Source organism: Apis florea, unplaced genomic scaffold, assembly GCF_048593485.1.
Source record: "Apis florea isolate Af1SG1 unplaced genomic scaffold, ASM4859348v1 contig_24_pilon, whole genome shotgun sequence".
NCBI lineage: Eukaryota > Metazoa > Arthropoda > Insecta > Hymenoptera > Apidae > Apis > Apis florea.
The window spans coordinates 793,282-816,640 of NW_028256597.1; the positions used below are offsets into that span (position 1 = coordinate 793,282).

Here is a 23,359-nt window from a genome sequence, read left to right on the forward strand (position 1 = left end):
GGGAAAGATAATGCGAGTGTGGAAAAGTGTCGTAATTTCGGGGAACAATGGCCCCGTTATAGCCGGGGGGAGAGAGGGGGATGCGACAAGATGAAAATTGCAGGGAAAAAAAATGATTATTCGTAATACGATGAAATTAATCAAAGGAAATATCGTTGGCGAAATTGAATTGGGAATCAAAAATATGTTTAAGCCTCGATTTATCGTATCGAATCGTATTGGAATTATCGTTGTTGTATTATGTTTCAGATTAATCACCTCCTTCTTTTCTTCTCGAAGACAGTTTTATGGATACCTTTCGTTTAAACGTTTTATAACAGTTTTATGGATAACTTTTCCAAATAGTCGGAGAAAATCGAAGGAAATAGATGGTAGTTGTAACGAGTTTCCGATTATTTCAAACGTTGAAACTTTTATAAACCATTTAGACGACTCGAGAAATCTTTCGCTTCTATCTCGACTCGACTTCTACCTCCACTTTTTCCCTCACTTCCCATATTACACACATACGTTCTTTCGTCTAGAAAACATTTCTCCCTTTTTTAATCCACTATTTTTCAGTTTTATCCTCTTTCGATTCGCCAAATACGAATTATTCCCAATATTCTTCGTTTCTTTAATTCGATATTTGATTCGATTTGGTGGAATAAGATAATGGATGCGCGAAATAAAGAAGATGTACTCGATCGGAAGGAGGAACAACGTGGAATCGACTCTTGGGGGCTATCGTTTGAGCGAATTACGAACGAATTCGATGGAATTTCTTCTGGAATGACTGCACCAGAGATAACGAAAAAAAAAAAAAAAAAAAAGGGAAAAAGAGAGAGAAAGAAAAAATGTCCTTGTGCGCGAGCTAGCTAGCTAGCTAGGTAGCTAGCTAGCTAGCTAGCTAATTAAGTTCGCAGTTATTTAAAGATTTATTATTCGCGAAAGATTTTTATCGAAAGATATTTTTTTCAACGACTTTGATCATCCTTATTTAAAATGATGAGAATATTTTTGCGAGTAAATGTGATTCGTTATTATTTCTCATTTGGAATTTCACATCTGTCCGTAATTTAACATCTCGGCAAACGTAAATACCGGTTTAAAAAATTCAACACGATTCCTCCTCTTCTTATATTATAAATATAATAGAATATAATAGAATTATCAACACTGATGTGTTATTTTATTTAAACAAATGGATTTCGAAATAACATTATCGCAATATACCGCGATTCTCGTCAAATTAATGTTCGTTATAATATTATACAAGAAATTTTTAACGATGAGTTGTGATAAAAAGAAATAGAGAGAGAGAGAGAGAGAGAGAGAGAGAAAAGAGTAAATGTCACGTCAGTTCTATATAGAATAAGAGGAAGAAAATTATTTTTAAAGAAAATTAAAATGTATTAAAAAAAGTTTCGTTATTAACAGCGTCCGTATTATTAATCGAAAATCCTATTAAACGGAATTATCACGCACGAGGAGGAGAAATAAAAAATTCTAAGCGACGCTCTAAGGTAAATAATAAACGATTTTCCGCACGAAGAAATATTTTATACGTTATTGGAAGCAGCGCCGGCTTTAGAAACGTATTTCGAGCGATCAAAGAAACGATGGCAAGATGTTTTCAATTTCGAGCTTTTTATAATTGCAGACTTCCCGACCAGAGGGAATTTTTATTCACGAATACCCCCTTCCCCCCCTTTTTTGGAGAGCACGATTAAAAAGCTTCTCCGAGCTTCTACTACTTCCCCGCCTTCTTTTTCTGTACGAAAACTAGGACAATAAACCAGGATCTCAAAAAAAAAAAAAAAAAAAAGAAGAAAAAAATCCGGACTTTGATAACGCGGAAATGATGGGATTTTTCATTGTTTTCGACCGTAGAGAAGAGGGAAACGTTGGAATGTAAGAAATTTTTGGTTCGAAACGCAAGAATTATCGCGAAAAAAATATCGATCGTTCGTTAATTACGACGATAATTTTCGCCACGTTTGGAAAAAATTTGCGCGCGGAAGAAGTGGAGGAAAAATTCGCCCGCGATCGAAACGCTCGAGAAAGGAACGTTTGTTCCATAAAATTATACGGGATTATCCCGGGAAACGGTATATATATATATTCATCGCGTAATCTCTGAGAATAGAGCTTTGAACCGAGGATGTCCTTCTTCCTTGCCGCTGTCTACTTAACAGAGATTGTAAATCTCTCTCTTTCTTTCTTTTCCTTCTTTCCGCTCCCCTCGTTCCATCCGATAAACACGGTGTGGAAGCGTGGAAAAACAGGTGGGAGAGGGAAAATTCAACGCCGCGAAATTCACTTCTCCTACACCACGAATTATTTTGACGAAAAACTGGGAGCGAGAGTCAAGGAAATGTCAAATTTTTCCTTTAACGACGCGGTTTTCAAGCGAAATTTTCACGATTCACTGACCATTATTCATCTCGTTTTTAGCCAGGCATAAATTCTCCGCGCGCTTTGGGGAAAATTTTCAGAGGCAGAAGGAGAGCGGAAAAGCGAGCGAAAAAGACGAAGGAATAAAGATAAGGGATAAACGGTGAACAATCGCTAAATTTCGAAGGATCGTTCGAATTAGACAAATTTTCCCACCCTGCTCTTTCAACTTTTGGTTTCGAATCGGGAACGATCGATGAGATTCATTTTTCGAGTGAAATTAAAAAACTTGGAACACTAATCAACTCTCTTCTCCAACTTTTCTCCATCGATTTCTTTCTTTCTTTTTTTTTTTTTTTTTTTTCTAGTAATTTATTTGACGATTATTCGGACGTTAGGAAATAAATGGAAGTGGAAGTGATCTCTTGTTGTAATCGATGATACCTTGCATTTCTCCGTGGAATTATAATTCTCTCGTGGAAACGAAAGAGCAAAGTCGTAGAAATAATAGTTGGTATATCACAATCTTGAAATATTGAAGTGGATTTTGAACGTTGCAAGGGTTTATATAACTGGAATGACAAATTATCGCGCTTTCTGTCGTACATTACAAGACAACAAGTAATATCATATAATAATGAAAATAATTCGATGTGTGCCATTAAAAATGTTATTTCTTTAAATCCATTGCGCGCGAATGACATGCCTGCGCGAAAAAATTTTAAAAATGAACTTTTATCGATAGAAGATACTCTCGTTCAGAATGGGAAGGGGAAAAAAAAAAAAAAAAAAAAATTAAAACGAATCGAATCGAATCGTAACCCCCCCCTTCCCCCTCCACATCATTTTGATCAAAAAAGTTTTACCAATAAACTAAACTTTGACAAGGAAATATTAAATACATCCACGAAATATCCGCGCCTTCCATTCTTTTTATATGAAAGTATTTTTTCGCCCAAAAGGTAAGCATTGTGAAAGGAAGTATAAAATATTGGCGAATATTCGATGTAATTGAATATTTCGTCGCGAAAACTTTTCTATTTGATCGTTCAAGCGTGATTCGAACGAGAACAATGAGTGACAAGAATTTTTAATTTCGTTTGCGGTACAGGAATGTGGATCGTCGTATCTTTGATTTATATACACGTCTATACGCGTGCGTGGATGAAAAAAAAAAAAAAAAAAAAGAAGGAAAGCGCGACAGATCGTTTCTCCGTGAAACAACAACAACGGAACAGCAACCGTAAGCCGTCTCTTAAAGAGACACGTTCGATTCGTTTCTTACGTTCATTTTCGCACATATTTTTCATTCAAATAAAAAAGAAAGAAAACACTTAGCTTCCCTCGCTTAATTCCCCTCCCCCCCCCCCCCCAAAAAAAAGAAAATTACGCACGGCTGCATAATAAACTTTTCTTTACGAGAAATCGATAATTCTGTTATTAAGCAGTTCTCAGCTGGCCGAGTTTCAAGAGGTATTCCGCGGTATATACACGTTCGAGCACTTGTCGAAATTACGGGAAAAGTCCAATAGTATTAATTAATTATGCGGAAACGAATTGGAGAGGGGCGCGTACGTATAATTGGAATCGAAATAATCGCGAAAAATGTCGAAAGAAGGAATCAGGAGGCCACGTGGTGATATAACGCGTTCATAAAGTCTAGACACGTTCGCTGCGAATTCTTCGTAAGCTCCATTAATTTAAGTTTTCATATTTTCCGGATTTGCAACGGCTTATGCTAAACCGTAGCTTTTCCCATCCGAGATATTCATATCGGGCTAAGCTACGTGGCCAAGGAGTTAGCGTTCGATCCAATGGCAATCCAAACCACTAGATTTATTTCTTTCGTACGATTCGTGGATACAAATTTTAGGGATCTTTCGAAATCGAGAAGATATCGCGAAATAACATCGAGTTATTATTCGAGCAGCATCGAGTACACCTTCCATTTCCCTATTATTCAACATCTAAATATTTTCCTCCCCGCGTTCTGGTAGTAGTTTAGTTAATTTTATCCGCGTGCACGGATAATTTCGCATAACAATTTGTCGCTTAAAGCGATCTTCCTGCTCGCAAGATCTTCTCGAAAGGGCGATATTGCCTCGAGACGAAATCACCTTTGGCAAACCTTTCAAAGGGAGCAACTTTTAATATTCTCTTACAGAGAATTATTCTGTTTCCCGCGTTAACATCGACATGATAAAGTTTAAAACGATCGAGAAAAAGGCAGGGAAGATATTCAAATTGCGTCGAAAACCCAAACCCAGAACGGGTGTATCAGGTGTGTGGTATATTATATTTCGAGCAAACTCGTCGCGTCCCGAAGTAATAACGGAACATTTGGTCACCGAGCTTTCTCTCTCTCTCTCTGTCTGAATGCTAGTTTTCCATTCGGTTGGAACGAACCTCCATGTCGTCTTCGCCTTTATTCCGTCGTGATTATTCCACGAAATATACAAGCGTGCTTGGCGCATCGTCCACTCCGGGTGACCCAGATTAGCGTTATTGACACCCGCGCGAGTACACCGCTTTCAAAAGCTCCGATTTCAAAGACTTGCCCCCTCCCCCCTCCCCCTGTACACTGGTCAAGCGAGGATGGGAAATTTCTTTTGCGTCACCGTGAAATTTTAAACGATCCGTATCGCACCATCTAGATTTCATTTCGCTTCGTTACGAAGATGAACACGGATATTTTCCCGCAAATATTCTTTCAGTTAAATATATATATCTTCCTTCTCTTCCTTTCAACGAAAGCATTATTTTCTCCCCCTTTTTTTCATTCGCTCGAGTATATCGGCTGGCACATATAGCGAATCGAATTATACGCTAGTTCGTTGTATCATTCTTCCGTCGAAAAAAACGAGTATTTGATATCGATATACTTTTCGATACAAGCAGAGAGAAAGAAAGAGAGAGAAATACGTATGAGAATCGCGAAATTATTCTCCTTCTTTCTTCAGAAGGTAGATCCGGAATCCCTTTTTCACATTCGAGAAGCGTATCCGGTTACGAAACGAAGTAAGCTCGGTCAAAGGAAAGTTCGATGAAAAATTTTTACGCCGGACATAACATCGGATATAACAGGTGCCAGGTATTGAATTTAAATGTTCCGTTATTCCCGCTACGATTATACGCGCAAGAAACTAGAAATATCTATGCAAATACATCTATCGTCTCTCTCTCTCCCTCTCTCTTTAACCTGTATAAACAGATATTTCAATCCCTTCGACGACGAAAGAATGTTTTGAGAACACGAGACGCGCACTTGTCGATAAAAGATAAACGACTGTATCGTTTGTTTCAAGTTGTTCTACGATTTTCGTGATTCGAGAAGGAACAGATATATTTTTCAATAAAATTCCCTCTTCCAGCATAGAGGCGCGAGAGCGCTCATTTGCATCTTTATTACCTTCTTCCACCCTGTTCAATTTCTTCAAATATTTGAACAGCAGTCATTCGGATCAGCATTTCCCCCCCTTTCTTTTCCCGACAATTTCTAATCGAGAATTTTTACAAGACGAATTCGTGCAAAAAATTCGTTCTAAAATTCAATTCGGCACGAGTTCAAGCTTGCTATTTCGTAATATAGAAACCATTCCCTTAATACGACGACGACGAAAACAGATAGATGTTATGAACGAATCTTCCTTCTCAACCGTGCGACGAACGCTCCACAACGAACGCTTTAGACGAATAGGAAAACGCTTCTTAAAAACGAAAAGTCGTTTCATTTTTCAAGACCAACAACATCAGAGGAGAGGATTTCAGTTGGCGCTCGTAAAAGTCTCCTCCACTTGTTTCGGGGATGAAAAATTTCCACCGTGCGCACGGATATCCGCGATAATGTCGCTTCATTCGAAAAATTGGACATTTATCGGAGAGGAATTATTTATAGGAGATATTTATAGCGAATTTCAGACTGCAGATACTTCACGTATAAGGATTGATCAACGTCATACGCTCAACACATGCTAGATTTACGCAAGCAACAACTATTTGATCAAACGGTATTTGCCTGCATTAATCTTCGACTCGGTTCCGCGTATTAGATTCACGCTAATTAGGATTTGACAACAAACCATGAGAGGAAACACGAGCAGAGCATGGAATACGGCGAAATTGTAGTTCATCGAAAATGCATTAAAACGATTGTTTTCCGTTTAACAGGGGCGGTTTTCGTGATTCACCGATTCGGGCAATTTATTCTTATTTTGCATATCCCTCCCGAAAGATCGTATTAAAAGTTTGAGAGAAAAACTTTGAACCGCTTTTATCCGTGCGAAGATATTCGTTTTCGGTCGACGAGCGAACGAGCATCTTGCGGAATCTTATCTCCTTTGAAACGGCTTTTCATTTCTGCCTCGATACCACTTTCTTTCCAGATGTCATTGAATAAATAAAGGGGTAATTTTCTTTTTATCGAACCTCTCGCTGACCCATCCTCCAAGATCCAGACAAATGGCAGACGCTGGAACAGCGTGGTACGCATTTCCGGGGGAAAAAGTAGGTCACTGAGTTTCATTCATAGATTCCGCACCGTGCTTAAGCACTTTCGATCCTCGTGTCTCGGCCACCGATTGAGAAATCGGGACGAAACAAGAAGCAATTTCAATGGCACGGTTTCCTCTCTACTTCCTCTCGCCTTCGATTTTCGCGATAAAATTTTTCCAACATCTTGTTTTTTCTTCCAGTTTTTATATGGAAAATCGAATGTTACGTATTAATTTCATTTATCCCGGAAATACAAGAAAATACGATCCAATCGACGTCGAATACGTTTTTTTTTTTTTTTTTTTCTTTTTCGTTAATTAACAGAGATTCTCGTATATACGCGTTAATATCCCAGGAAATTATTAACGTGGTCGTCAAGTGTGAAAAACGTATATAAGCGTAAAGATAGCGTTTACGAAGTCGGTATTTTCCATGCGGTATTTTACAGCAAAATACGCAGCGATGCGCGTATTCGGGAAAAGAGGTGGAACCGAATCGATCCTTCCTTAAGCCGATCCCTCCCTCTCTCTCTCTCTTTCTCCCCTCATAGCAGCCTCATAATAGTCGTTTCCGGACAAAAGCGAGCATATGAATGATTTATCCGGTCGTATCATTCGAAAGTCGTTCCGAATCGAATGTTCCGAGAGTGCTTTGCGTCGATTTATCGGCGACAAGAAAGGGACAGGGATATATTGGAAGAAACGCAAGTGAGAAAGGAGAAGGAAAGAAAGAGGGGGAAAAATACAGACTGTCTTCGAAGGTGGTAAAGTAGCCACGTACAGGTATATATCTAGGAGAACCGGCATCGATCTCACCTGGTATTATCTCCTGTTGAATGCTCGAGTTCCACACCGTTTCCAATTTCATGACCGTCCACGAGTTTTGCCTCGTGATATATCTCGACCACAATGGAGACGAGTGTATAACGCGACCCCACGATATTTCTCCCTCTCTCTCTCTCTTTTACTAATACACTGGCGTATTCGATGCCAATTCTTCCTCCGAGATTCGAGGAATATCTCTTTTTCCAACTTCCTCTTTTCCTTATTTATAGAAATTTAACGAAGTAGGTATTTTCTCGATAACGCTACCGCGTATGAAAATAACGCCATATAAAAATCGATAAACCGATATCGCCTCGCCCAAACGATCTTGCTTGCACTCCTCCCCGACTCTGTCTCGCTAACGCTCGACAATTACCGCTATTCTACTCGTTCGATCGTCGAGCAACGAATCGACTCGACAAAAGCGTGCCGTCGTATTTATTTAATAATCCTCGTGAAGGATGCGCGAGACTAGTTGGCAAGCGTGAAAAAGTGGACGTCCATCTCGGGTGCAAGTAATTCGGCCGCGTATTCGGGGATTTTTCACCGTCCCTCGTTTGCCCACGCGCGTTCCACGATATCGAGAGCCGACACGCCACCGTTGAAAAATCCCGCGTTAACGAATTAAATCATTCGAAGCTCAAGAGGTCGAAAGAGGTCTTCTCCTCTTACTTTTCGATACTTGGAAACGAAGCTATCCCACCCTTTTTCTTCTTTCCCACTCGTCATCTATCGTCGATTGTTTTAATGCAAAATAAAATAAAAAGATCTCTCTCGTTTCTTATCGACGTGGCGTTATTTGCGTTAATTCGTCTCATTCTCGTTGCGATTAATTTGCTTTTAACCGATCGAATTCTCAACTCGAGGAGACGATTGTTGACACTATGATTTTCAGTAATTATTCAAGTTGACAATTATCGCGTGAAAAAGAACGTGGCCAATCGATACGATTAAATACGAGATTAGTGATTTTTCACGATGAAAGAACAAAAGCGCAAAGTTAAATATAGTTCCCAGTCGCGTATTTTCGAGTAACGATTTTATTATATCGTTATTTTCACTGATTCAATCTCCGAGAAAACCATATTAATTCTTTCATTTATGCAAATTTTATTCCTGAAAATTTAACTCGGTTAACCTAGATTCGTTAATTAGAAAGCATACGGGAAATTATAACCAATGTATTCGATTTTGTTCTCTTTTTTTTCCTTTTTTCCCCCTCTTTTCGCAATAGCTATTTCAATAATAAATTTCATCGTGCCGATGATGGATTTCGGCATTCATTATGAGGGATGATTTGGCAAAATTTATTAGTTTAATAAAAAAAAAAAAAATCCTGAAATTCTATTTTAGCACGAGCTTTTCTTTCTTTTCTATTGAAAACGCGTTTTTATCGAACTCAAATGTCGTTTGTTTTAATATACTTATATAATACAATTATATTATTAATACAATACACATTCTAATAATAGAAATCCAACGTTATTGTATTATTATTATTATTATTATTATTACGTATATATTTGAACAATACGATTTAGCGAAGCTTTTAGATAATTTAATAATTTTAATGCCGTAATCCTGTAACAAAATGGTATTAATAAATAAAAACGTTGTTAAAATTGTGTTACGTCACAATTCAAATACCTAATAACGTTAATATGGGATTACCCCTTCTTGTTGATTGTACCAATCCCTCTCCCCCCCCCCCCCATTTAATTACGTAAATTTTATATCTTCCTATTGGATAAAAATTTTAACGAACCGTAAATTAATCTTCGCTAATTTTACCGAGCCTTTTTATCAAATTCCAATTTACAATAATTGGAACGCGAATAGAAATCGGTCTACCAAATCCTATTACACTTGTCGATATTGTATCGTATGCCAAATCTGTCGAAATCTGTTCTCAAACTAAGAAACTTAAAATAAAAAAAAAAAAAATTGAGATAAAGGCATTTTTATTGCCTCGACGTTTATTCTGTTTCTGGAATCTCTTAAATTAAATTAACAGTTTATCCTGCGGAAATGATCGAACCGTTTAAAAAATCGAGTTCGAAATCGCGAGTGATCGCGTGCGTTGTTTGTACATTTCCAAGATCCATTCATGTTGAAAAAGCGTTGAATAAATATTTCTTTTTAAATAATCCACCGATTGTTTACGATTATTTTTATACGAATATTAAACGTGCATATAAATTTCTATACCAAAAACGATCGAATTTAATCGAGTCGGGTAGTACAAGTTTTATTCCGACACCGTTTCTAATTGAAACGTAATTTCAAACGGTGTCGAAATTCAAGCCATATCTCCTTTCAAAGCGGCAAATGGAACACGGAATAATTAGTAAGACATTGCTTCACAAAGGTAAATTGTGTAAATTTTCAGCCATCGTAATTGACAGCAGTGCAATCTATCTCTTCCGACGACACGAGTTCCACTTCAAACACGAGTTCTGCCTTCCGTATGAACCTACCGAATTAACACGTTCGACCATGCGTGAAAATTAATCATGCGTAAAATTTCAATTATCCCCCCCCCCCTCCTCCCTCTGAAACGAAAGCGAAAAATTACATTTCAATTGGCAAAAGATATCGATTAATCGCACGTTGACACTGCGCAACAATAAACGCAACGACTAACTCCTACGTATCTAATTTCCAACATCGAAAATTACACGAGATATTACACCGTTTATTATCATCATCCAATCCGCCATCACGGCCAGTAGCCTAATTATCCTCCTCGAATTTCGATCGATCAACGATTCGACGAGAACGATTCGAATCGGTCCCGATTCGAAAAGCTGTTCGTTTAAAAACTGTATTCTCGCCAAAAGTATTAATCGTCCTCCAAAAAACTATCAATCCTGTTCAATTTTCCTCGGAAAAACTTAACGAGAAAACCGCTTCGTTGGAAGCTTCGTCGTTCGAAGACAGGACGCGTATCGGCATTCTCGATTCGAGGCTTTTTCGTCGTCGAAATTAAATCTCACCAATTCGTCCCCATTTTCAACCGAAAATATTCTCTGTAACGCGTTGGATCGCGTCGATGGACACGTTTCTCACAAAACCGACACGAGGGCCTCGAGTTTCGCGGTGAAAAAGAAGAAGAAGAAGAAAAGGAAACAAAGGACGAGCGAGCGGTGTATGTCGCCGATATCTCGCGGCCGACGGCGCGGCTCCGTAATTATCAAACCGAATCGATTTTCGGTTGAATGGAACGACATCGGCTCGCAATTGTTGCGTTCGAATTGCGAGTACACAATGCGCACAATGCGTCCTTTATATATAATAACTCCTCCATCCTCGCGAAACGAAACAATTGGAATTTTCATCGTTCCAAAAGCTCTCGTCATTTCTCGCGTATCGGGATTCGCGTTCTTCGACCGTTCTTGGTTCGAAGGGCGAGGAGACGAGAGTGGTGGCCTCCTCGCGTGGCGGGAAACGAATCATCGCCCCTCAAATTTTTCCAAGCACGGATCGTTTCGACTCTTCCGAAAATTCCTACGGAAAGAGACCGTGAAAAAGTTTTCTCTTCTGCACCCTCCAGTCTTTGCCGTGTAGTGCTCGGGCAAAATCCGTTCCACGGTTTTTTTCCTTTCGAAAATTTCCGATCCCTCGCGCGGAACAGAAGAAAAAAACGTACCTAAGTAGGTGCTGTTGGTAATAACCCAGAAGAGTTTAAGCGGATCAACCATTAAATCACGTTCATCACATAAACGACTCGTTCCAAATGGGGAAAAATCGTAGGGGCCGCGCACGGATTCAATCACTGAACACACGTCGTTCACGCACAAGCAACACGCTCACACGCGCGCACAAACACAAGCGACGACAAATATCGCTCCTCTTCGTCGTATCGCTTCAACTTGTCGGGATAAAAGACGGATTAAAAGTTCACAAATTAAACACCACGAAACAACACAACAACAGCAACGAGAACAACAACAACAGCAACGAGAACAACAACAACAACAACAACAACAACAACAACGATGGAATATCGGGGAATGTTGGAGCGTCCCCCTCTGTTTTTTTCGGAGGGAAAGTCTCGGCTCAGCTCGATTCACCCAATCGTCTGTGCGCGGCGGGGACGCGTGGCGGTTCGGCGGATGTGCCGCACACGGGGCGCGATCGACATGGTGTTTTTATCCGGCGTTGTATATCGGGTCGGTCGGGTGCGTGGCACGGGCCGAGGATACGGAACGAGTCACGAGGATACGGCGGCCCACCACCGGCCGCTGGTACATACGGATTGTGCGCAGCCGCGGCAAATCAGTCGGCGGCGCACAATCCACCCCTCAGTCAATATACTGTGTCACCGTGCACGGAGAATCGGTGGAATGCGGCCCCGTGTTACGCGCCCGTGCCACGGCCACGAATACGACGCGTATTCCTCCCTCCTCCTGCGTCGTCCTCGTCACGAGATCCCTATCGATCGCCCGATTTCGGTCGACCGATATCTCTTTGCAAAGAAGAACAATTTCCTTTTCTTTTTTCCTTCTTCTCCATACTACATTACATTGTACTCGTCCCTCCTCCCATTACGATATTTCGATCCTTTCGAACGAGAGGAGAGCGCTCGTAACAATGGAAGAAGCGAGGTAATAATCGTTGCATTGTCGATTTTCCCAAAACTTTCCTCTCTTCGTCCGGCGAAACAATTTCATTTACGTTTCTACTCTTTTCCCTCCCCCCGAATCTCTCAAATTCTTCCACCCCCCGCGTTTCCATTTCGTCGCTCGCTCGAGCGTAACGTCCAATATATTCGATCGAAGGCGATGGCCGGATAAACGTCGCGAAATGGACGGATCCGTCCCGATGGTCCATCTTCGACAAACTCGCATCTTTTACGATTCGATCGAGAGTATCGAATTATCCTGTAAGAAGCGAGTGTAGCGCGCTCGCTTCAACTCGCTTCGAGAGAACGATTAAAACGGGACGCCAGCCACCGAAATATACGATACGATACGGCGGTGACACGGCGTTGACGGGGAAGACGAGGAGGGGAACAACAATTTCTACGTGGACGAGCACGCAGGGAACGGCGCGAGTAGAGTGGATTCCGATTATATCCCGCATAAATCGCGGCGAAATGGATCGCGGCGTGTTCCGGCCATTATGCCGAGTGTTGTTTCTCCTTTCCACCCCGATCCACCACCTCGAGGACCGATCGAAACTCCATGTAGAAGGCGTGCTCGACCGGGCTCCCGGGCCACTCCCCAACGCCAAAGGGGAGTTGATTATTTAGAGGGTCGCGACGTACACACGCTCGACCGGACGTCGAGCAAATCCATTCCGCGATCGAGAAAATTAGCGCCGACGACAACCTTCGATTCGATCGTACGCAATTGTTTCGTAAACCCCGTGGACGCATCCGTTCGCTGAATCTCTTGCTAATCTTTAAAATGATTAAAGAAGGGAAATTTTGTCAAAGTCTATATCGTTGTTTCCCGCGATATCTTTAATAACAAAGCAATCACCAAGATGCATCATCCCCTGGTTTGTCAGGCTATCGCGATAAAACGTCTTTCGTCTTTCTTTATTTCGTCGAGAGCAAACAATCGCAATAACGTGCCCTCCCGTTCACCGTCCATTATTCTTACTTTTCATCTTCTTATACCGCGTCTCCATCTCTCGAGGAATGAAGAAATAACTTCGATAACGAAAAATCAAACTCATCTTCATCGCTCTATACGAATATTTCCGTCGCAACGATTGTTGCAAACTCACGGCCGAAAATGTAGTTCGATCATGATTCGACGGTATATCGTTCCACGCTTCGTAAGATTCGTAAGATTAAAATTAAATAAATATCGTCGCCCAAAGAGTCATCTTGGTTCGGAGAGCAAAACCGTCGCTTTCACCGATTCTCTTTGTCCCGCCAATTTCTAGGAGAATACGTTCCCGAGTACCAAAGTACTTTTCACTGTTCCTCTTCCCCCCTCTGCGCCTTTTTCGCTTTTCGCCGGTTCAATGGCGTTCAGAATACCGAGCCACCCTCGTTTCTTCCGTCCGGATATCAGGACGAAGATGACCGGCTAAGCGCGTTCATACTCGAGATAATCCTTCCAACAGCGCGCCTTCGTAATACTCTTGATGCTCCGAGAGCGCTGATTCACTTTTCACGAAGGCGGGAAACGCGTTAGACTCGGAGGAGAGTTTTTCCGCTTGAACACGCCTCGTTGGAACGAACGTTGTTGTTGTTGTTGTTGTTGTTGTTGCTCGGAGGCTTATATATAGGCGCGAGAAAATCGATCCTCCAACCACTTGTTTTTATCGCGAGAATATTATCGACTATATTGTCAAGAAAGATTCATCGTCCGATTTTTTTTTTTTAAATAGAACGAACGAAGGATAAGGATAAAAGAGAGAGATAAATCAATAATTCGTTGGTCAAAAGGAAAAGGAGAATCTTTTCAACTCGCGTCCGTTATAGTAACGTTTCGATATCGCTGCCGGCTATCCCGTTCCAGTATATTCAGTTCCATTTTATATAGTGGAAAATAGAAAGGATGACAACAAGAATGAAAAAAGAGAAGAAGGGAAGGAAAAAAACGAGAAAATCGAGCCGGTGTTCTATCGAACGCAAACATATTTGCGCAAATCCAACTGTGTACATTGTAAAATCGTTTTGGATCGGTGGTACACGGGTGGGCGCGAACAATGCGATTTATCAAGGTTTTCCTGACGGGACGTTGATCTCGCAGCGCAAATTTCCGCGAAATCGTGATACGACGAATTATGCTCCACCGATCCGTAAAACGATCCGCTATCGTTCTCCTCGAATTCGTTACGAAACGAAACGATTATCGAGAAAGTGTTTCGCGAGGCTGCTGATTCGTTATACGGTAATGAATCCCGGGAAACGGGGATCGAAACGGGCGGATTTGACCGATCCATCCGAAATAGAACAGTAACACCTGTTATACGCGTGCACATGTGTGTTACGCGTTCCAATCGAACGAAATTGCGTCCTTTTCCGCGATGTACGTCGTCGATCAATTTGCCGCGTCGCTGACGACGTTTGACGCAAAACTCCGTCCAACAATCCATTCGAACAATTTCTGACAACGGAATCGAGACGAAACCTGGCCGCAATTAGACCGTTGTCGCATCGCGATCGTCGGTAATCGGATACCGAATAATCGTTCTTCGAGTTTAATCCGAGAAGGCAGGAGAACCCGTTCGATTACGTTCAACGTTGCCTTGCACTTAGGCAAATGGCCACCCTCCTCCTCCTCCTCCCAAACACGAATTTACTTTTCCTCGATCCAATCACGATCCAACCAACGAATCGAAACACCGTCTCTTCTTAACGAACGGCACGCGAGCCAGCCACACGATTATATCCTCTCGGAGGATCGAGGAGGAGTCTGGTCTAGGAGGAGAGATAGATTGGACGGCACGCGGGTTTCTTGCCGATAATAACAAGAGATCGAAGAGGGCGTTGAGTAGGCGTCTTCTCGAGGAGAGGCTATAATAGATTATCGGGTTTAACACTGTCTCCGTGAGGATAAGATCGATCGTCGCCCGTGACGAAGATATCGGTAGATATCAAACAATCTCGAATCCACATCTTCGATAACGGGGCCTCGGTTTTTCCACCGCTGTTTCAACCGCCACGCTTGAAAACGTTCCTCCATCTTGCACTCGCACACCTTGCATTTTTCGCCCGACGGATTTCTAACTTTCGTAAACTCAAAGGTAATACGAATAATAAGAGTAATTCTCCAAGTTGAGAGAACGTTCACGTATTTAGCATCACGTTCGGATCACGTTGCGGATATCCTAAATAAAGAGGGTGGAAGATGGGTGGATCGAAATGCGTTCCGTTTGTGGCGAGGAGGAAAAGAGTTCACCGGTCGATGCCATCGATATCCGGTACACGAAGAAAGTCTCGCGTTGCGATATCGATCCGATAGTTAGCCGATTTAATCTCGATACAGGTTGGCTCGATTTACCTCGACGAAACACTCCTCGACATCTTTACGAGCGGTTTACGAAGAGTATCGAGAGATAACGTGGTCGTTGAAATTGTGCGGGGAGGGATCGACGTGATTCTTGGACCGAATAGGAAAGATTTACGGAGGAGATAAGAGGGGAACGCTGTTTCCTTTTATTGGCCTTGGGTAGTACGTGTACCTTCTTGCCCTGGGTTATGAGACAACCGAAACGCTTCACCTCGGTAAATAAATAGAAGTTTTTGACTTGGAATTTTTTTTTTTTTTTTTTTTTTTTCTTTCTTCGAGAACATTGCTTCACGATCAACGAAAGATGCATTTAATTTTGACGTCGTTGGATTAAACAAGGTATATATTTTTTAATCTCGACGATAATTTTATTTCGTGTACCCGATCTAATACGGATACGATCTTTGATCAATGCAATGTCGAACGATTATTTCTTCGTCTGGTTCGAAAGAAGCTAGGATCGAAAATGTATATTTTTAACTTCAACTTCAATAGTTGAATTTAAGAGCTATTTCGTTCATTCGCACAGATGTCATTTTTCTCGTCGATCGCGCGCAATACGCGGCCAATTTTATTCGCGTGCGATCCAATCTAATACAAGCGAGCTTTGATTAATGGACGTCATTTACATACTGATTCATCGCGGCGTTATCCCTAATTGAATTATCTGGTAAACTCGAGTGGGGGAGGGGGAGTCGGTGGTTAGACGGAGAAATCGGATGTATCATCCTTCGTAGTCGAATTAATTTTGCATCGTTTCGACTCGCATTAACCGCGACCCTTCTTTCCTTCTATAATTTCAACGCCCAAAATTACTAGGCCGCTCTAGATCGATTGCTCTCCCACTGAATTTGACTCCAACTTGAACTGGAAACCGAAAATGAATAATTAATACCGGTCAACCTGTATAATTTGTCGATAATTATTAGAACGCGAAGCGTAAATAATTCCCTTGTGCATATCGCGGCGAGATTCTGAGATCGAATCAATATCTCTGATCCAACTGTTCGAAACTAGTTTTATCGAACGCTGTTCCCAACCAATCGGATGATACCAACATCTAGAAATGACACAACTAATTTTAACTGTTAACTAACGGAACACGGTTAATTCCGGGAATAAATTAGTCACAACTATCGTTGATAAAAGAGATTTTGTCGAAACTATCGAAACTGTTATTGAACTGTGGGAGCAGCATCCGGTTTTAATAGAGGCGGCAAATTTAATCGCGAACACACGTAGACAGAGAGAATGGAAATAGGCAGAAATTATAACCTCCAAAAGCTTAGTTGCTACATTCGATTGTTCGCACAATGATAAATAATCAAATCTCAAATCGATGCGTATACAACTTTCGAGGGAAACGAAAAACTTTACTCGAACGAATTCATCGAAACGTTTAACTCGCGTAAACGGTTTCTTCGCGTCGATACGCGGTGGATCGTGGCAATCCGAATATTCAGTTTACCGTTGAGTAATAACAACACGATCTCCCGTTGTATCGCCATTCTCCGTATTGTTGCAAATGTCGCGACGAACAGTGTGCGCAATCACCGTCTGTTACGCTTGCCACAGCTTGTGACGAATGTAGCCGAGAGGAGATGACAGTCATCAGCCGGAATTGGATATGGACGTGTTCAACGTCGTCGTTGATTTCCGATTTATCCTTGATTAAATCCTCTGCGAATCTTTTTTCCAACGCGGTTCTCGGTTCTAGGCCAGGGTTGTAGTCGAATCGCGGTTGCGAAACAAAAAAAGGAAAAAAAAAGAAGAAGCATCGTACGTTCGGCCCTATTGAGAAAATCTAGGCTGTTCGTGCAAACACGCTGCACCCGAGTATTAACGTTGCAACGTTGAAACGCGATACGGGCGAAATGAATTTAATGGAATTAATGAGAACCGTGAAGAGAGAGGGATTCTAGAACATGCCGGGATTCACCGTCGATGTATATAAGCGGTATCGCTCGATATTCGGCATTTAAATTTCTCATCTCGACCGAAAGTAAACGTTCTCGTCCATCGTGCATCCATCTCTCCTCCGATTTTCTTAGATCCTTAGACTGAAAATTACAGGTTCCTTTTTTTTTTTTTTTTTTTACGAAGGAACGTAATTTATAACGCGTGTTCGCGTAGAACATCACGGAAAAAAGAAAGAAAGAAAAAAGGAGACAAAAGCAGGCTAAGCAGAGGCATCGAGGTGTCTTATAAAATCCATAAATCCCGTTCTGGAATGGTTGGTACGGTTGATACCGTAAAATATGCTTTCCAAACATAAAATACCGTGCGATAAATTGCTCGGTTCGACATTCAGACTAAACAAACTCCCCGACGACGAATGGAGGGTCCGTTTCTCGGCTTACAATGAAAATCATAAAAAGCGCTACGTCAGAAATATCTCGATCCTCGGAAACGAGGGAGGAAGGGAGGGGAAAAAAGGAAAAAAAAAAAAGGAAAAAAAAAGGAAAAAAAGAAAAAAAGCTTCTCCTGCGGCTTGCCGATAAAAAATTGCAATGCACCCGCAACGCGGCAAAAAATAGTCGTTATTGGGACTTTATACCTTGGAATTCTATTTTCCTTTGGTGTTCGCTTATTCGTTATGCGACAAATACGTCGAACGTCGTAACGAATAAGCATATAATTCTTGATCGACGGGGGAAGTAAATTATATATATATATATACGAGACTTTTTATATCGAGAATTCTTCGAGAAGAAAGTTTCATCCCCCTATGTGGTATGCGACAAACCTAATTACCAACAGTATCTTTTCGCACGGACGATGTTACGAGTTTTGCCCGACACGATACATATACGAGACTGTGAATTCTTCTGTGAAAAAGAGCAAGAAAAAGAAAAGTTGAATCAAACGCGATTCGTGTTAATTTAACACGAATTTTAAAACGGTCGAAAGCAATGAGAATAGAATCGGGGAACCGATGTGGGGAAATTTTACACGTATTGAATATCGTAATTTTGTTTGTTTATAAAACGAAATATAAATAATTTACGCTTGGAATTTATGCGTGGCGTTGGAATCTCTCTCTCTCTTTCTCTCTTAATAAATTCGAGGGAATTTTCGAAATTCAATTAGCGATCGCAACGAAAACACGCGGAATACGAATTAGAAAAGTTAATTCGACGTTGTGTAACGGGCATACAACTATTTCACGTTATTTAAATGCTGTTAATAACTGTTTAGCGGGTTTGTTTACCGAATAGCCCGAAGCTTTGAATAAATTATGTATTTTCCGCATTTGATATCGCCGCGTTACACACACGACATATATCGGATCGCTCGTCAACACAACGCGCCCGTTATTTTCCCAACTTTTTCTCCGCAACACGCTCGAAGATTTCTCGCCTGGAAATCGAATTTATGAATGATAAACTGTTTGAACCGAAAAATCGCGCGAAACTTTCGCGACATAACTCAGCGGATAAAACCCTTTGGCCCATCAAACCTGATAAAATAGGTCGAGGGAACAAACAGCCCCGAGTATTTCTTCTTTCCACGATATCCTCCCCTATTTTTCACCCTTTTCTCACCGTTCCCCGCCCCCCCCCTCCCTCTCCTCAAAGATCGTCTAAAAATTCGTCTAATTAACGTACCGATCGTTAATTTCGATCGTTGAAAATTTATCGTTAATCTCCACCACTCGATTTTCGCAGAGAAACACTATTAACATTTCTATTTTCGAGAATTCGATTCGCATTTATTACTCGAACGATACTGTAAAAAAAAAAAAAAAAGAAAGAGAGAAAGAAAGAAAGAAAAAAATCTCGTAAGAGATTTCATTCGCGAATAAGGTTATAAAGAGGGAGAAAGAAATTCAGGTACCTCTGTGAAAACGCGTCGTCCGGAAAAAATAATTCTACGGAAAGGAATTAAAAGACAAAGCGTTTCCTCTCGGATCCACGAAACGCACAGACACAACCCGCCCCTTGAAAACCTCGTTGGGAAAACATACGTTGGTTTCGTTTGATACATTCTCCCTGTCCATCCTTTTCCTCCTCTCTCTCCCCCTTTTCTTTTTTATTATTCCTCAATTTTTCGTTTCACGTTTCGTTTTGATTAACTCGGTAACCGACGCTTCAATTTTCATTTGCCGCACCCCTTTGTGGCTGGTATCGTTGTAAGTGACTCGTTACGGAAATATGGTGACAGAAGCGGCACGAGATTGTTTTGTTTACCACGAGGAAGTAGTAGCGGCGAGCAACGTTTACCAACGTCTACAACGTTGCGTTCCCAACGTCGCGTTTCGTCCGAGAGGTTTGCAAATTAACACGCCGCTCAACGACACCAACTATTCGCGCTATTGATTCGCGTTCGATCCTTCAAACACCGTCTCTTCCAAACTCCTTGAAATTTTGATTTAGAAGAAGAAAAAAAAGAATGCGTTGCGATTTCCTTCCTTCCTTCTCCCCTTTTTTTATTTATTTGTCTACTTATTTGAACGCAATGAGACGCGAGTGGACAAGACAGCAAAAAGTTAAAGCGGCGATACGCCCCCCGAAGGGAAGGCAAAGGGAGAGTTTATCTTCTATCCCCGGACTCTGTTTCCGGATATTGAAGAGAGGCGAGCAACTTTTACCGAACGAAACACGCCGCCGCTCGTATTTTCCTCTTTACTTTACACCGACAGCAGGGGACTAAATTTCAATTTCCCGAAGAACTCTCGTAATTAAACGAGGGATCGTTTATTTGTATAAACCGGTGAAAGCCGGTCGCTGGTAGTGGATCCATCTCGCGAAACGCCACTCTGTTAACTTTATTTCCCACCACGGCCATTCCTATACACGCGCGTACGTAAATAAGTACGTGGGTGTAGGTGAAAAGAGGTAAAAGTTCAGTAACGGGTGTCTTCTTCCGCGGGAAACTTGGACCGTTTGCGAGTCCGCATCTCGGTCTCTCGGCTATGAAAAGTTATTACTTCGAATTCCATACCTCTTGTGGATTTTCAACTACGTAAGAAAAAAAAAGAGAGAGAGAGAGAGACTCGAAATCTTCGTTTTCAAAGAGATGGGAGATCGAAGAATTTTGATAAAAAGAGAACGTACAAAATTAAGAGATCGAGAGAGATAATCTCGTCGGGGATAATAAATTAATATCGTGGAAATTATGCGTGTATTTTTTTTTTTTTTTTTTTTTTCCCTCTCAGAGGACACGGTGTCGAATTTCGAAATGTTCTCTCTCTCTCTCTCTCTCGTCGTTTTTCATTTCACAGGGTTGATACGTTTTACGTTTCAATTCTCTATTACCGTGATTATTCTCTCGCTCTTAACCCACGCTTTTTCGCATTGGATTACCGAGTCTTAATTAAAGTGGATAAGCCAGGCTCTGCGTCACAGCCAGCAAATTCTAAAGGGACAACGTTTTAACCGCCAAAGTTTAGACCCGATAGTACTCTTATCTGTTAATGTATTAATTCCACCAACGTAAGTAAACGAAACAAGGGATGGATTTTACGACTCCGTTCCAACTAAGCTTTATACGCTATCCTACCAATGGATTTCCAAGCATTATCGAGTTTTATAATTGAAAGATAAATTCGTTACCTTCGACAATTTGTTACATTCGACAATTTTCAGGATACACACACACACACATATATATACACATTTCGAGCGACAGAAAAAGAGAGAGAAATATCGGTATAATAGGAAAACGTTGTTTACCTCGTTTCCTTTGTTCGAGGGAAAATAAAAAAGTTTTCACCCTTGCTCCAAGGGGGAGGGATTTAATCCGGTTACACGATCTTGGCCTCGATAAACGCGTTAAGAGCGTTAACGCCGCGAGATAAGCAGCTAAGGTACCGTATGACCGCCCGTGGAAAACTTGGCACACCGTGGAAATTTTCCAATTTAAATTTCTCCTTCCTGTTCCTTGTCCACTCCATATTATACCAGCTTTTTCGTGTCGCTCGACTCTCTCTCTCTCTCTCTCTCTCTCTCTCTCTCTCTCTCTCTCTCTTATTTACTTCGTTTCAATTATGGAATTCGTATATTCGTATATTCGTTGTTTATTTTGTTCGCGGAAATATTTGTCACGTCTTAAAAACTTATTAATTAAAAATTCGTAAAATAGTACAAATTGTAAAAAAGATTATATATATATATAAAAAAAGATCGATAAACGTTTAATTAATTTCTTCCCAATTACCTGGCATGCCAACGAAATTATTTTTCACTCCGTGTCAAACAGAGTTTTAACAAATTTTTCGTTAAAATTCATTTTTGTATCGAATTAAATAAAGTAAAAACGAGTTATTCGAGGTATCCCATCATTAATTAATATCGATTTTCGAAAATATATATTTATAAAATTCTTCATCGAGTCTTAAAAATACTTTTTAAATAAATTTTCTATAAAAAAAAAAAAAAAAAAAAAAGAAAACGAAATATCTCTGACGAGCCTTTCGTATCTTGTTCATCAGATTTGTTAAACGGAAACGTAACGGAACACCACGTCGAAAACGAAAGATCGAAAGAATCGGAAAACCGTTTTTATCCTCCGCGCGAGGCGAACAAAGAGCCTGGAAAGATTTCCTTTTTCACCCTTTTTCTTTCGCATTTGTCAATTCCACGTGTAAAGAGATAAACGGAGAATCGAAAGGAAACAGATCGTAGGACAGGACTCGACGAGAGACAACGTCTTCGGCAACCGGGTCCATTCGTCTCTCTTTCCCTTTGAAAAGGAAGGGGAATACGATTCGCCAACAACGATATATATATATATATATACATCGTCACATTATTATCCACTGAAAAACTCGTTGCGTTATTCTCTTCTCCCTTCGCTCCGACACTGTTATTATACAAAGAAGTATAAGGAATAAAAAGTGGAAATACTTCCCTTTCTTGCGACGTGTCTTAATAACGTATTATTATAAATAAAATGCCAAGTAAAATGTAAGTGCGTCCCTTTGGCAACCTTTTTATTTTGCGCAACAGCCAGCTACTGCCTCTCTCCTCTCCGTTTTATTAACGTTTAATGCGCCCAGATTAATCTTTACTTTCCTACGATAGAGAATGCTTCTTTATATATGCATATATTTCTTCGACAAATTTAAGTAACCCGGACACAATTTCAACGTTTTTACGTTTCTTTTGAAAATTCGATTCCAATTTTTGGATTCCAAAAGTGAGTAATTACTTTGGTTACGAAAAAGAAAAAAAAAAAAAGAAAAATCTAACCGCGGAAAAGTTGGGCATTCCACGAGGACAAAACTATCCGAGGAGTAAACGGGGCAAACTGTCCTCCGCTAATTTGCCCGAAAGTTTCAAATTGCAATCATAGCTCGTTGTTTCGCGTGTTCATCGTTTCGAAAAATTTATTCCCGCACGTTCGAAATTTTTGATCGTCCAAATTGCATAACCGAATCCACGTATCGTTTCGAATTATTATATTTCGGGTGGAGAGGAGACTAACTGATAATATAAAAAAAAAAAGAAAAAAAACGTTGTAACCTCTTTTAAAATACAAGCGCGTTTATCGGATTGGAAACTGATATTTCACCACTGGCAAAGCCCCCAAAATTCCTGTATCACTGTTACAAAGTCGGAGGAAAAGTCAGGATTTGTTTCAAATCCAGTTGTTGCTACCAACGTGTGACGGTGGTAGCAGGGGACAACGATGGGCGTGGGAGCAAGGTCCATGGAGTGTCATCGAGTTACAAGCACCTTAACTCACGAG

At 40.8% G+C, this 23,359-nt stretch overlaps 1 protein-coding gene across 6 annotated transcripts in view; it reads right to left on the bottom strand.

Moving 5' to 3' along the window:
- LOC100868603 (neural-cadherin) overlaps positions 1–23,359 on the bottom strand; it is a 168,184-nt gene that overhangs the window by 58,131 nt on the left and 86,694 nt on the right. The gene's annotated exons all lie outside the window — the stretch shown is intronic.